This window comes from Adiantum capillus-veneris, chromosome 3 (genome assembly GCF_014529385.1).
Source record: "Adiantum capillus-veneris isolate H3 chromosome 3, ASM1452938v2, whole genome shotgun sequence".
In the NCBI taxonomy this organism is placed as follows: domain Eukaryota; kingdom Viridiplantae; phylum Streptophyta; class Polypodiopsida; order Polypodiales; family Pteridaceae; genus Adiantum; species Adiantum capillus-veneris.
In genome coordinates, this window is record NC_140933.1 from 84,757,346 (window position 1) to 84,773,582 (window position 16,237).

Genomic DNA, 16,237 nt, shown 5'->3' on the forward strand with positions numbered 1-16,237 from the left:
TAGCTGAAAGAAGAAAACGTGCACTGTGGAGGCTTCTTGTGACTACAACTTGTAATCATCTTTTCTCCTAAACGGGTAATCAGAATTCTATTCCGAATAACATATTGCGTTCCTTGCCTCTTGCTCTACAATCTAAGTGTAATCATTTCCAATCCTGCTGTGGTTCACGACGTACCGTTTATGAGCTAAATGCATTGATTTGGGAGTTAAAATGGTTGTTTTTTGATGTTTTGACCATGGATAAGTGTTTCTATGCTGAAGGTAGATCTTTGCAAATACTTTTGTTTCAGTTTTCTGCACATTTTTTGTGATGGATCATGATTTATGTACCTTCCCAGATGGTGACAGAACTTGGTAGGATTGAGCCCATAAGTGTTGTGACACCTCTCCTTAAGTTTCATGACATTCCGGATTCGTTTGGATATCGAAAGGCATGATTACGTTGAGTGTTGAGAATGGACGCATACTAATTGTCTGACTAGGAAGTGGTTGATTTGCTTTTGTTGTAAGAACGAGTAGTCCTTGAGTTCACTTTGGTGAGATTGACACTCTCATTAAGTCTCCGTGCCCCACCCCGAGTCGCTTCCGGATTCGTTTGGATATCGAAAGGCGTGATTACGTTGAGTGTTGAGAATGGACGCATACTAATTGTGTGACTAGGAAGTTTCATGACATTCCGGATTCGTTTGGATATCGAAAGGCGTGATTACGTTGAGTGTTGAGAATGGACGCATACTAATTGTCTGACTAGGAAGTGGTTGATTTTCTTTTGTTGTAAGAACGAGTAGTCCTTGAGTTCACTTTGGTGAGATTGACACTCTCATTAAGTCTCCGTGCCCCACCCCGAGTCGCTTCCTTACATATTGACATTATGTTAGTACAAAAGAGCTATGCTGTAGACATCCATCGTGGTGACCCGTTAACACTTTATCCAACTTTTTATTTTCAAAGTCTATAGATTTTCCCTCCTAGATAAGTATTGTATGCTACAAACGGGATAGTAATCAAAGCTCTCTGAAAAGCTTGGGAAAAACTGACAATTAGGCAAACAAGAATGAAACTGCAATTAACAGATGGACACATAGAGAAACCAATGGGATTAGTTGAGAATGTCATAGTACTTCCTATGAAATTGACTATAAACACACTTTTGCCTTTGTAGATTTTGGAAAGAAACTCAACTATGAAATTATCTTGGGAAGACCATTTATGAGACAAATACAACTAGTTCGAGACTGGGGCAACAATTATCTCTACCTAAAACAAGTAGGGGCAATCACCCAAGTAAATTTGAAATATTTTTCCTACAAGGATGTCTTGAGGACACCAATACAAGAATTAGACTCTGAGACCTCTGCAGAGACTAAACTACCTTCAGGGATGCATAAAGACACTCCAATTTGGATGTGTGGGGCTTCTCAGTTGGGGGGATGCATACCATTTGGATAGGGACTATGTCATAGCCTTCTGCATCCCCAAAAGTGTATAGGTGTTGCTTCATGAACACATACATCCATTGTGGCCAAGATCTCAGTCCATTCAAAGGGTTCAAACAAATGTTCAGGAAAAAAAATTGGTATATATTCCGCGTTATTCACCTCTCTATCTAGATTGTATTTGGTATATATTCCGCGTTATTCACCTCTCTCACTATAAAAAATACACTTTCCAAGATCACAAGATTGTAGTTGAGCAACCATTATGACAGTCAATAGAACCAGGGAAATCCTATGATGGTCCGAAAAATGTGAAATGAATTGACCTAGTAGAGCCTGGGAAAGAGCCGAGACCTACATACATAACTATGGATCTAATATGCCAACATACCATCCCTATGAGAGATGATGCTAAGCCAAGTCGACAAAGACCATGTACGTATAATGAAACCTTTGCCAAAAAATCAAAGAAAAGATAAAAAACTCAAGGAAGCAGAGTTTATCGATGAGATAGAACACACAGATTGGGTATCACCAATTGTCATGGTGCCTTAAAAAAATGGCAAACTCAGAGTGTGTGTAAATCTCAAAAAAGTAAACTCTGCCACTATACGAGAAAACTATCCTCTTCCCATCATTGATCACGTGCTAGAACAAGTAGCGGGCAAGGAAGCTTTTAGATTTTTTGACAGCTTCTCTGGGTACAACCAACTGACAATAAATCCCAAGGACCAACATAAAACAGCCTTTGCTACAGAATTGGGGCATTTGTCATGCCCTTCGACTTGACCAATGCACCAACAACATTTCAAAGGTTGATGAGCCATGCCTTCAAGGAATATCTACAATTTCTTAGAAATATACATGGATGACCTCTGTGTGCACTCCACCTAACGAGAAAGTCATTTTTTGAGCATTTACGATGTGTCTTTGAGAAATGTCGCTTATATAGGATTTGCCTAAACCCTAAAAAATGCATTTTTATGGTTAGGCAAGGCAAAATTATGGGACATATCATGTCTAAAAATGGCATAGCCATAGACATGGAAAAAGTAGAAACAACAACCAGAGGGGTTTAGGCATTTATGGGACATTGTGGTTACTATCGTAGATTTATCTACATGTATGCCATGATTGCTAAGCCCAGTTATAGCCTTATCTCTCATTTTGAATGGACCAACGAATCTGAAGAGTCATTTCAAAAGCTTAAGCAAGCTTTGACCTCAACACCGATACTAAAAGCTCTTGACTGGGATAAGGTATTTCATGTACATGTTGATGCTTTAAGTTTTGCTATAGGATGTATCTTAGCTTAGCCTAGGAGAGGGGACCATGCATTTTCCTATCTCCTATGCTAGTCGACAATTAAACCTGGCAAAAAAGAATTATACAGCCACGGAAAGAGAAGGCCTTGGTATGGTGTATTCGGTCAAGAAATTTTGACACTACTTGTTAGCCAACAAGTTTGTCTTTTTTGTAGACCATCAAGCCTTACTCTATTTGGTAAACAAACCCTGCAATACTAGAAGTATAGTAAGATGGTTCATCATCTTACTTGAATTTGAATTCACAGTGGTGGATAAAAAAGGCACCATGCACCAAAGAGCGGATCATCTGTCGAGACTCAGAACAAGGGAAGCACCTAAAGGGGTAGACGATGATTTGCCTAATGACCATCATGCAAGTAGATTCTCAAATATAGATAACCATTACACCATGATTTATTGAGAATTTCACATTGTATCAGTTGCTGGCTAGATGGAATCCTACTCTTGTGCATCAATCCGGAGGAACAAGGAGCCTACTTGAGTCAAGCACATACCATAATAGTAGGACTACACTTTGCACATGACCAAACCTTACAACAACTGGCTTGGTTGGGGGTTTATTGGCCTACTATGAAGAAGGACCTTCATCAATATGTGAATGAAAAATTTAATGTAAAGTAAAAGCCGCCATACCCCATGCCACATTATTTCACATTGTAGCTACACCACAGTGGAGCGGGTACTTGGTAGAATATCTAACCAACAGAATCTTTCCAAAAAACGTGAGCAAAAGACAAAGGAGGGCAATAAAAATGGAAGCCGCCAACTATAATTTGATTGGAAACCAGCTCTATTGGCGAGGGAAAGACCAACATCTTAGACTGTGCACAAATGAGGAGGAATATCTTCCTATTTTAGCACAAGCACATGCATGTTTAGCAGGAGGTCACTTCTCTCATGAAACCATGACCAAAGCTATATTGATGGCAAGCATCTGGTGGCCAACTTTATTTGCTGACGCAAAAGAGTTTGTTCGACAATGCGATGCATGTCAAAGAGAAAAAATACCGACTAGGGTCGATAATATGCCATTGCAACCTATGATGGGAGCACGAGCCTTTGTTAAGTTGGGTACAAAATTTGTGGGACCAATCTAGCCACCCGCTTACAAAACTCAGGCACAATATATTATTGTGGCCACAGATTACCTAACCAAGTGGATTGAGGCACGGGTTACCAGGAAGAATGATGCTAGAACCACTATTGCATTCTTCTATGAGTGTGTATTCACTAGGTATGGACATTCTATTGAGCTTGTGAGTGATCGCAGATCTCATTTCTTGAATGAGGTGATAGAATATCTGTTAGACGAGTTCATGGTAATCCCCAACAAATCTTCTCCCTATCATCCTCAAGCAAATGGTCAAGCAGAACATACGAACAAAATTTTGAGCTTTATACTAACTAAAATTGTTAGTTCAGGCAGAACAAACTGGGACATGTCTTATGGGCTTATCAAGTTTCCTTCAAAACAGCTTTGAACACAACTCCTTTTAATTTGGTCTATGGCCTGGATGCGATCTTGCCAATGGATTTCTTATTACCCACCCTTAGATTTGCTAGTTAGTTAGAATGGATGGGACACGAATTGTCTAAACAGCTTGAAGATTTGGAATGACTGGATGAGCAACAATTAGCAACCATTGCTCACATCTATGCACAAAAAAAAAAAATAGAAACAATTCTTTGACTCACAATTGCTGACCAAAGTTTTCAAACCAGGGGATTAGTCCTAGTATATTCGTTGAAACAACATGTACCTAAATTCAAGAAAAAAGGACATGGTCCTTATGTCATTGAAGATGTTTCACCAAGCCGTGCAGTCAAGTTAGCTATATTAGACGGAGAAATTATGGCAAATTGAATGAGTGGATGTCGACTCCATAACTATGATCTTCCCTTGACTATTGAGCTTTCGCAAAGAATGTACACATCGAAATAAATAAATCTTTAACAACAATAGGTGATAGATGAGGCTCAGGAGAAGGCCCGCATTCGGATTCTAAAATGGAAAGCTACAAGGTAACCTGTTCTACAAGCGGTACCACTCACTACTCTCCAAGTTCAGCCCATCGCTGAGGATGAGGTAGAGACTAATGACGAGTGGATGGATGGCCTTGATATGCGGATCAACATGATTCTGAAGGAGGGATACAAAGTGAAAGCTTTAGCGAACAGATGATCTTGAGACAATGCTGTCAGTTACTCAGTTTATCTCAAGGCAACAACTCCACCACTTGAGTACTGTCAAGGCACTGTCAAAGACTGTAACAAACGAATCACTCCAACACTGGGAAAAATTAACTTGAATATTATGGTTCATGGATTTTCCTGCCCGCATACTTTAATATGTACTGCGGTGAACACATGAATGAAGACCTAATACTTGGGGTTCAATGGATGCAAACGTACAAAGCAGTACAAGATTGGGATGCCCGAATGCTCGAACTCACACTTAAAGGTGGACAACTAAGAATACCGTTTGCATACAGTAAGGAAGAATGGAAAGGATTCTCTCAGTAATTTTCCATTTAGGAAACAAAAGTCATCAGTCATAAATACGACCACTACTCCATTCAAGTCTTCTTCTAGCCAACCTATGAAAGGAGTCAAGCAAATCTGGGTACCTAAGATCCAGCTCAAGAACCAACCTCAAGAAATATGGGTGCCAAAAAGACTGCTACACAACGTTGACAACTTTAAAGAAAAAACATTACATTCACCTACTCAACAGAGGAAATGGATATGGCAACCGAAGAAGCAAAGTACAACCACAAAAAAAAATAAAATCCACGCCAAACAAGTTCAACAATGGGTACCAAAGATCCCACAGCAAGTCAAGGTGGAGCCACACTTAGATATAAGTGGATACCTAAAGTCAAGGCACTCATAGTTACAGAGACCATTATATCCAAGAAACACACAGTAGACAATGCATATTGCACTATTAAAGAAAGATGTCAATTCCAACAAAATTTTCTCTTCAAAAGATTCAAGCAACAAGATACCTCGACATCGGACACCCTTGAGTGCCATACTCAAGACCCACTTCTTGCAGAACATAATGTGTTTATTTGCATTGACCCCCATAACATAATAGGGCCAAGCAGGGCCATGCATAGACACAACTTTCTACCCTCTACACTTCACAACCCAAGCTGAATTGAATCTAGGAGGGGGGGAGACAAGGAAACAATAGAAAAAGAACAGAAGCGTATGAATCTGGAAAGTAAAAAGGGCAATGATTTGAAGTAATTGTTTGTTAATGTCTGATTTTTGTTGAACCAATCAAGTGATTGCTCTTATAATGAGATGAATGGGGATTTCCATTTGATAACCCCTAGGTGTGTGTATATATTGTACATATCTTCAAATAAAAATAATATAGTACAATTTTAATTGTTAGCATATAATTCGGTCGAAATCATAAAAAAATAGGAGCAATCCACCAAAATATGGTTGAATAATAAGAGTGGAAGTGTTTTAGAGTTTTTTGAGTATAGAATACAAATGTTTGAGTGATTTAGCTATTTTTCTTTAATTTTTTGCTTATAAAGCTAAAAAAATACAAAATAAATAAAATAAATAAGCAAGAATTTCAAAATTGGATTTCGACTTCAAACGCCAAATCTCGAAGTTCAAGGGAAGAGCTAGAAAAATTTGAAGCGAATTGGATCAAAAAGCTTAGCGGCCTTTTTCACCAACTAGTCATCTGAGTAAATCATGAAAGAATGATCGAGGGATGGCAGTTTTCAAAAATTTTCAATCCAAGAGTATGATGTTAGAACTAATGAGCTCATTGGGTAGGTAATTGAAAGGAGGCGTCGAGAAAGTCCAGGATATATAGCCACATAGGCCAATATTTCTCTCATTTGCATTTTAGACCTTAGAGAAGGAGCTCTGAATGGTGGATTTTGGCAACCTCCTACGCTCTCCTACGCACTGGCTACTGACTCTTACTCACCCTAGCAATGAGGGGTAGGTTCCTAACTACATCCAGAAGTGTTTTGATTACCACAACACATGGAAATCTGGTAACGGTTAGGGGCAAAAATGCTAACACCAGCTACACCTGACACCCAAATTTCACCAAAATTGAACCAACGGCTCATCTCTAGGGGGACAATGTGGGGTTGTCTTGGCGGAGTGTGCATGTGAGGAATGCATGCAAGAGAGGGGATAAGAGAATTGGGGGAAGGGGATGAAGCATAGAGAGTTTGGGTTAGTGGAGAGGAAAGTGAGAGAGTCAACTCTCTCACTTTCTCTCCCTATATTGATTAGGGAGAAGTAAGAGTAAGGATGGTTTCCCATGGCCACCTGGCCTACATCCCAACAACCTCCCACTTGAAAGTCATGGTGGCCAATAGTGGCATCAGTATAGTTTTTCTATACAAAGTTGATGAAGCATCACCTAGGCTTCATCCTACACCCATAAGTTCTATGCAATGTGTAAATCGCTCCGAGGCTAGGCTCTTTGTGAGATCATCTATGGGGTTGTTGTTAGAGTGTGAACCTTGAAAAGCTCGATGTGATGGCCATCCAATGCACCTCGTATGACATGGTATTTGACCTCTATGTGTTTTGACTTGGAGTGAAAGACCGGATTCTTTGCCAACGCAATGGCACTCTAACTATCACAATGTAGTACTGGAACCTCGTGAATGCCCAAATCTCTCACTAGGCGAGCTAACCATATGGCTTTCTTGCTTGCGTCAGATGAAGCAACATATTTCTCCTCAGTGGTAGATGAAGACGTGCAATCTTGGAGACACGATCTCCAAGAGATAGCTCCTCCAACAAACATGAACACATAGCCAGATGTGGATCTTCTACGATCCAAGCAACCCGCATAATCCGCATCCATGTAACCTACAATAGATGCATTGCAATTTTTGAAGCGTAAAAACTTGCTAGCTGTATCATTCAAGTATCTGAGGATTTTCTTCACTTCTCCCCAATGCTTCTTGCCAGGGTTTTCCATGTACCTACTAACCACTCCCACTGCATGTGCAATGTCTGGTCTTGTGGCTACCATAGCATACATCAAATTGCCAATTGTTGAAGAATATGGCACTTTTTCCATTTCCTCTTTCTCAATAATTGTCTTAGGAGAATCTTCCTTGCTAAGTTTGGAGTATGCTTGCATTGGGTACTCAGCGACTTCCCTCCCTGCATACTAAAACGTTGCAAGACTTTGTGGATGTACTTAACTTGAGATAATTCAAGAATTCCACGTTGCCTGTCTCTCTTGATGCACATACCAAGAAAGTGATTGGCATTTCCCAAATCTTTCATGGAAAACTGAGTGCTTAACATCTTTTTCAACTGATTGATCTCATCAATTGATTTTCCTACGATAAGAATATCATCTACATACAAGATCAAGATGATTAAAGAACCATTGTTCAACCTCTTTGTGTATAAGCAGTGGTCCTCTTGACTTCTTGTGTAACCCTAAGACTGCATGAATTTGTTGAATTTTTGATACCACTACCTTGAACCTTGCTTGAGGCCATAGAGTGCCTTTTTAAGTCTACAAACCAATTCTGCCCTTGTTGGCTTTTGGATTTCACATACGAAACCTTCTAGTTGTTTCATGTAGACATCTTCATCTAGAGCCTGTGAAGAAATGTTGTGTTCACGTCCATTTGGACAAGTTCCATGTCCTGGATAGCAACGAAGCAAAGCACAGTGCGAAGTGTACTCACCTTGACTATTGGAGAGAAAAATCCATCAAAATCCACAATTTTTGTTGCTTGAAACCTTTGGCAACTAGATGAGCCTTGTACGTAGGCTCGGGATCTTCCGCTATATTCTTCTTCTTGTATACCCACTTGCAAGGTAAAGCATTTTTTCCTTTTGGTAATTCAACCAAATCCCATATCTCATTAGCCACAATTGAATTGTATTGTGATTGCATAGCCTGCTCCCACTTAACGATATTTTCCATTTGTATAGCTTCTTCATAGCAGGTTGGCTCTCCACTTTGAGTGACCAAAAATGTGGTGTATACCCGGCTCAAACTGATCGGGCGCACGTGATACTCTTACAGAGTTTCTCAGTGCTTGACTGCTAGACTTTGCTCTCTTCGAAGCAATAGTAGTATCTTGCACTCGAGGATTAGGTGCACCACTACTGAATTGAGTTGGTTCGAAGGATACACCCTCAAAACAAACGCATCTATACTCAACTTCTTTAATGGGCTTCTTGTGCATTTTTGATTCATTGAAAATCATGTATGAGCTAAAAATGACTTTGTTGGATTCTGGGTGCCAGAGACGATTGCCCATCTCTCCATTTGCACCATAGTCGATAAAAATGCATTTGTGTGACCTGGGATCTAGCTTGCGACGAAGTCATTTGGTCACATGTGCTTATGCCTCAAATCCAAATACACGTAAATGCTCATAGCTTGACGTTTTCTCAGTCCATAATTTCTATGGAATTTTTAAATTCAAAGGAGAACTAGGTGACTTGTTGATGATGTGCACTGATGTCAGAACAGCTTCCCACCAAAACTCTGGAGTAAGCTTCACCATAGATATCATAGAGATAACTCGCTCTTGAATCGTGTGATTCATTCTTTCAACTATCCTATTTTGTGCAAGTGTGTATGGAGCAGTAAATTGCCGACAAATGCCTCTTTGATTGCATCAACTCAAAATACACATAAATGTGCCAAGTGCACTAACTAGGCATCAAAAAACTCATACTATCCCTGCCAATGTGATCGCCAAATTGGCATCAAAAGCATATGAAACTGTCCAGATACATTTCCTATGGCAAGGGTACCAAAAGTGGGGAACTCTAGCTACCTGTACCACTGAAGGTGTCTCAACATTTGAGCATACCCCAGCTCAAAGAAAACCTCATGCTATCTGTTCAGATACATTTCCTATGGCGAGGGTATTAAAAGTGGGGAACTCCAGCTATCTGTATCACTGAAGGTGTCTCAACACGTGAGCACACCCCAGCTTAAAGAAAATCTCATGCTATCAACCCTCCAAAAGGCTAATGCAGACACAAACGGACTAGCCACAGTCTCAGAAACGCTCTTTTGGTCCGTGTCTCAATAAACGTCCGAGAAAAACTGACAAAATAGTAAAAAATGGCTCCACATGTAGTACAATGGGCAGTGTCTGCAACTCAACATAAATGAGTAAACTGCGCTCAAACAGGTGCCAAAAATTGCTGCATGCAATAAAAGTGATCCTTGCAAGGATATCTGCTCTCAAAAGAGCTACTAGCACTAGGTGTGCTCACACAAAAATGCATCTGTCAACGCATTTGTCCGCAAAAAATCTGCTGGTCCAAATGATTGCCAAATCGCCTGTGAAAGCACTGTGTCTCAAAACCTAGAGAATCTGTGTGTAAACCGGCTGAAAAGCCCCCTCTAACCTGTAATCTGCATGTCGGTGTCGCTATGTGCCGATTTCCACCATCGGATAAAAATACGCTAGTCGAATAGCCGCCAAAGGTGTCGTAGTCAAAAGCTATGCCGTAGAGCGTGATTGGTGTGCTCGGTGCCGATGCTGGGTGTGACTCCTCTATGGTAGAGGCACCTCACCCCGTGCATGTGGCGAGCACAACTACTGATTGCAAAAAAATTTGTCCACGTGAAACTACTGTTGGGTCAGATGTCAAAAATCCGCCTGTAATGGGAGTAATGTCGAGCCGATGCCGAAACGTGAGAGTTGGTGTTGAAACGGCTCTAATCGTCGATGTTGATGTCGTCTCCCTCCACCGAATGGGAGTGGCTAGCTGAATAGCCGATTGATGTCAAAACCAATGCACCAAGCCGAGCTGTCAATGCTCGATGCCATAGAGAAGGAATGCCAAGACACCGAGAAAAAACGTTCAAATCGGTGTCGAAACCGTCGGATCACCAAAAACTGAAGCCGAGAAGAGGGAGAAAAATCGTCGAAAAAATCAATGAAATCGGGTCGATGCCAGGTGATGTCCGGGCTTACTCGTTGGTACTTGCACGTGCTTGCCTATGTGTGTAAGCGTGCACCAAAAGAGGTGGTCTCAATCTCTACCTCTCACTCACTCGCTATTTCTCTCTCTCTATCTCTGGAATCGGCTCTTCACACTCTTGCCCAAGTGTGTGAACATGACCTTGCACACACTCTTTTTCAAAAAAAAAAATGGCTTCACTTCTTTGCTTCTGTCAAAAAAAATTGTGTGAACGTGTGTGTGTGCATCACAAACACAGTTTCTCTCTTGCTTGATTTGTTCCCCTTTGAAGCCTTTTACTTTGTTAGGAAATGGCTTTAAAGCTTTTCAAAAGCCTAAGGTTAACTTCAAGGCCAAAAAAAATCTCCAACTTCCATTTTTGTAGAAAGACAGACCTCCAAAAAATCCCCTTTTGCTTCCAAGCTTACTTTCCTTTTTGCTTCCAAGCTCATAATCCTTAATCTTTTCCAAAATCAATCATTGTAGTTCAATTTCAAAGCAAGAAACAAAGCTTTGTTTTTTGTGTTTTTGTAGAATCATTGTTTCTACAAAGATGCCATGGCTTCTCTCAAAGATTCTCTCTTCTCTTCAAGAGGAGCTGCGTATGCAAGAGAAGCCAAGATCCGCAATCTTGCCCGGATCCGCCCCGAATCACTCTGATCCGGTGCCACAAAGCGCCGAGCTCCATTGCCATTGAGAGATCGCCGCCGCCGCTTAGCCCCAGCTCTGATACCAATTGAGGGGATTGTTTTGGTGGAGGGTGTGTGTGAGGAATGCATGCAAGAGAGGGGAGAAGAGAATTGGGGGAAGGGGATGAAGCACAAAGAGTTTGGGTTATTGGAGAGGAAAGTGAGAGAGTCAACTCTCTCACTTTCTCTCCCTATATTGATTAGGGAAAAGCAAGAGTAAGGGTGGTTTCCCACGGCCACCTGGCCTACATCCCAATAGACAACACATTGCTAAGCTCCAACGTGCAAAAAGATTCAAACAATCTGACCTAGCATCTTCGATGCATCAAAGGTAAAGGAGTCAGATGGAGACCAAAATTTACAAATGTTTTGAGGCCATCATGTTAAAGAACTATGGAGATTTAGGGGTGCAACTCAGGTGCATTCATTAGTATAGGACAAAAAGACCATATTCACTCTACAAAGTGACATTTTGCACCACAATGCAAAATCTTGACCCAACTCACCTCAAAATCAAGAGGGATGCTCTCTACACCATATTGGGCCTCCACCAACCTCCAAGAAGCAAGTAACTAGTGATGAGTGACTCCAAGTCAAACCCTGCTCAACAGAAGATGTTCAACCTCATCGAAAACTACATCAGCTTACCAAAAAACAACCAAGGGTTCCAACAACCATCAATGACCTAGTAGAAGCTAGATAGGGCAAATGCAAGGCCTAAATGCAATAAAGGGTAACTTCTATCTTTGGCGTGCTGAAGATGAATCACTAGCATGACACCATTTTTTGGCACCCACTTTCTATACTAACATGTTTTCCTTCCCATTCACAAGCACTACATCACATTGTAACATATTTTTCATCCAACATACTCATAAAATGCACTATGCCACATCCCACAGCCATTTGTGCCCAAATATCACTTTTAGCTGTCCAAATCAACCCAGCTTCACCCATCATCAATGATATTTTCTATAAGACCCATCATAGCACCAAAAATAAGAAATGGCCCTAAATCACCCTCTTTTTATCTTAGGTGCACCTAAGATAGAAATGGCAATGGAAGAGCCTAACTTACATCTGTGATACACAGATATGTTCACAGTGGTCACATTAAACACTTTCCCAAGTTTCATCAAGTTTGACAAATTATCACTTGGTCAATTACCAATAGTACAAAACGAAATCCAACAGACATATAATTGTTCACAACTCCCATCATAAAAGTCCAAAATCTCTCAAGATTCCTTCAGATCACTACCAACACTTATATATTCTATACAATCCAGCTGACACCATTTTTGTATGCACCTACACCCATATGCATCTTAGGTGCGCCGAAGATAGACTTTGCCAAAATTGTAATTTTTAGGGCTCATTTTTGCTTATTTAGTTATGCTACTTGGTTGTAACTTGCCATAATTGTCTAATCTCTGGATGTGCTCATACACTATCAGGTTCTCTCTCATCTACCTCGGGAGATCCAAAGAAAAAGACCATGAAGCAAAAATTTGATGGACTCCCATCATATCAGCTAGAGGAAGACTCCTTGAAAGAGGAAAATGTCAGCTAATTGGCAAGAGACCAATTAGATAGCCAACATGTCACTATCTACCACAGAGCATTCAAGGTGCTCATTTAAACAAAGTCCAAGTACAGATGCTACCAAGGGAAGCTCAAGACCTCATCAAAGGACAGACAGTCCGACCACTTTGGAGAAAGATTGGCCTTAAGGACTACATAGAAATGGACCCTTGTGGTGTCGATTACAAAAGAGCATATGAACTCTTGCACAATATCACAGAGGAAGAACGAGCCATCATATCTGATCTCAATGGCTCTCCTATTGACGTTCACATAATAAAGGACCAAGTGGCAGAATCACTCAAGCTTCAAAAAGGAGGAAAACCTATGAGGGACAGACAGTTACCAACCAGTGGTATCTTCACCAGCCGATCATCCTCCTTTTCAGAGTTGAAGCAAAGGGATATAGAGTGGGTACTACGGCTCTATCACCAACATTTTCACTTCACTGCCAAGAGACCGCCAAGGTATACAATTCCCAACCATGCTGTGGCTTCCACCTTCACTCAAGCATCAAAGAAAGAGGGGATGACAGAAGTGAACCACACACAATACATCTGCACTACCCTCACTCATGTGAGAAAGCCAGAGAACATCACATTTTAAGGCGCTCTAGAAGTGCTCACCAGAATTGCCTATCACGCTATAGGCCAGGTAAAGCTTTTACCACCTACCCTAGGGCAAAATTATGGTTTCTCAACAAGGCCAATGAGGAGCCAGAACTGCAAACACGGGCTCCACCAGTGAAACAAGACTACAGACTCGATTAGTCGATGTACGAGCTCAAGAACCCACATCCGCAACAACAAAAGAAGAAGGTAATAGAGAAGAGGAAGTGTACAAAGAGGAAGACACTCCTCTTGAAAGAAAAAGGAAAGAGAAAGGGAAAGCTAAAGTGGATAAAGTGAATGAGACCAAGAAAATAGGCCAACAGTAGTTATTGAAGAACCAACACAAAAGGGCAGCAAGACTCGAAAGAGAGAAGGAAGCTTTTGAGCTAGGGTGTCCTAAATAACCATCTTGGTTAACTTGAAAGATCCACAAGCACCCAAACCAAGCCATGACCTCTATTGGTGATTGGTAGATCCAAAAATAATCTCATAAAGATACTGCACATAGAGTGCAAAATGCTTCATAAGCAACTACTGTGAGGAATATGCATCATTAGGAAGGGAATGGGGTCTAAGGGGGCCTCTTTATTTTCTATGGGATTAAAAAGGAGATTATGGAAGGGGCAAATGGATGGATGCCATGTGTACTAAAATGGTGGGTATGGCACGGCCTAAAAGTAAGTGGTCAAACTTGTACTCTCTTATAAAATATAAAAAGAAAATCTCTTTTAAATTTAAAAAACTAGTCTTTTCTCAAAATAGTTGAGTAAAAACCAATTCTTTCTCTCTCTACTGGCTGCCAGTTTCTCCCCCCCTCTCCTTTATAAGGAGGTCCCTCCAAAAACGTGCTCCTCTCTCTCTATTGTACCATCTCTCACTTCTCTTCACTTCACCTTGTTTCTCTTTCCTTCCTTTCAGTTTTCCCTCCCAAAAGCTGTGCAACAGAAGTTTGACCTCCTTCCCTCCTCAAGCTTACTGCATTCTTGAGGGTTGCATTCTCCTCAAGTTGAAGTTCTCCATTTCTCCATGGGATTCACTAAACACCTCTAGCTAAAGCTGAAGTCTACAACATATCCTTCTGCTACATCATCCCTCTTTCTATCCTCAACAGGTTTCCTACTTCTTCTCCATTAAGCTCTCTAGAGAGGATCTACTTCCCTCTCAAGATTTGCAATCTTATCTTCCACATTAAGCCAACAAGCAGGTGGAGCAATATAGCAGTAAGTGGCATCCTTCACCTTTGTGTACCATTAAGAAACTTGCTCTTTATACAGCTGAGAACATGGATGTGCAATGTCTAATCATAAGTGTTTGTGTGTAGGTTGTGCCACTATTTCCCATGGCATCATCAGGTACTCGACGACCTAGGAGTGTCATTGACTCCATTTCATGCAACAATGTACAAGAAGATAATGGATATTGGGTGACGATGGAGTTAAAACGAATGATGTGGGTGACAATGCAGCCCAGCTCAAGAGGTGCACATAAGGTCTCAAAGAGACACATGGCTTCTTGAGCACACCTTTGGAAGGGAAGAATCATGGAGTTCCAGCAAACACAAGATGGCAAGAGGCTTGCGAAGGTGCAACATGTGTATGCTGCTTCACAACTGAAGCTAGAGACAACAGTGGCTCCATGAGGTTTCCTGTAAATTGTAACTTTTACTCCTCTTTCAAGTTTTTCAGTTATCTATTTAGTATTTTTGTCTTGTGTATATTTCGGTTATCTACTTATGTCACACCTAGGCGAAATGGATATGGTAATCTATCTTGGTTCACTCGCCAACCTTGGAGAGTTTGGAATGGCCTAAGCCAGACAGTGCCTTGATCGTAGCAACCAAAAGGAGAATCGAGGCGGATGTGCAAGCAGCAATGAAGTGCAGCTATGGCCCTAAAGCCACGGTAACATGGTTTATGTCGCTTCATGTGGTTGTGTTTATATTCCGACTTCTAAGTGTTCATATGACACCAACAATGTGGACTTGCAAAGGGGGAAGTGTGATCAACAGGTTTCTTGAAGTTGGATGGGAAACTAAGGTGGTCAACCACCAGGGAGATAGAATCAAGTGCTCTATAGTTGCTAAAAAGGTGGTGTTCAGATACCATATTGCGAAGCAAAGCTTGTTGATGTTCTTTGTTAACTGAGTCAACATCAGTTAACAGAAGTTGCTAAAGACTGAAGACGTACGGATGCACATCCAGGATGAATACAAAGAAGCAGTAAAGATTGAAGTTACACATTTTTCACGTTTTCCCAAAATGGTCACGTATTGTAAATTCGTGATTTATTTCAAGCCATTGTAATATTTCTAATGTGTTACGGGCTCAATAGGAGTTCCAAGCTGTAAAGGATAGGTCAGTTACTGTGCCTAGGTAGCAGATCTAGTAAGTGGTGGAGACTTAAAGGTCTTGGGCGCCCGGACATTGCATATTTTTACCCTAGGTATATAACACAGTGTGTAAAAGAAATTAGGGTTCTCAAGCTTATTTGTTGAGAGCACTCTTTGGTGAGAGCTCTTGAGGTGTGTGGCTATGGAGTCCTTGAGCTTCTCCTTGCTCATGAGACTTGGTTATCACTAATCAATGATTCATTCTCTCTCACTATGCCTCTCTCATGCTTCTTATGATTGCCTA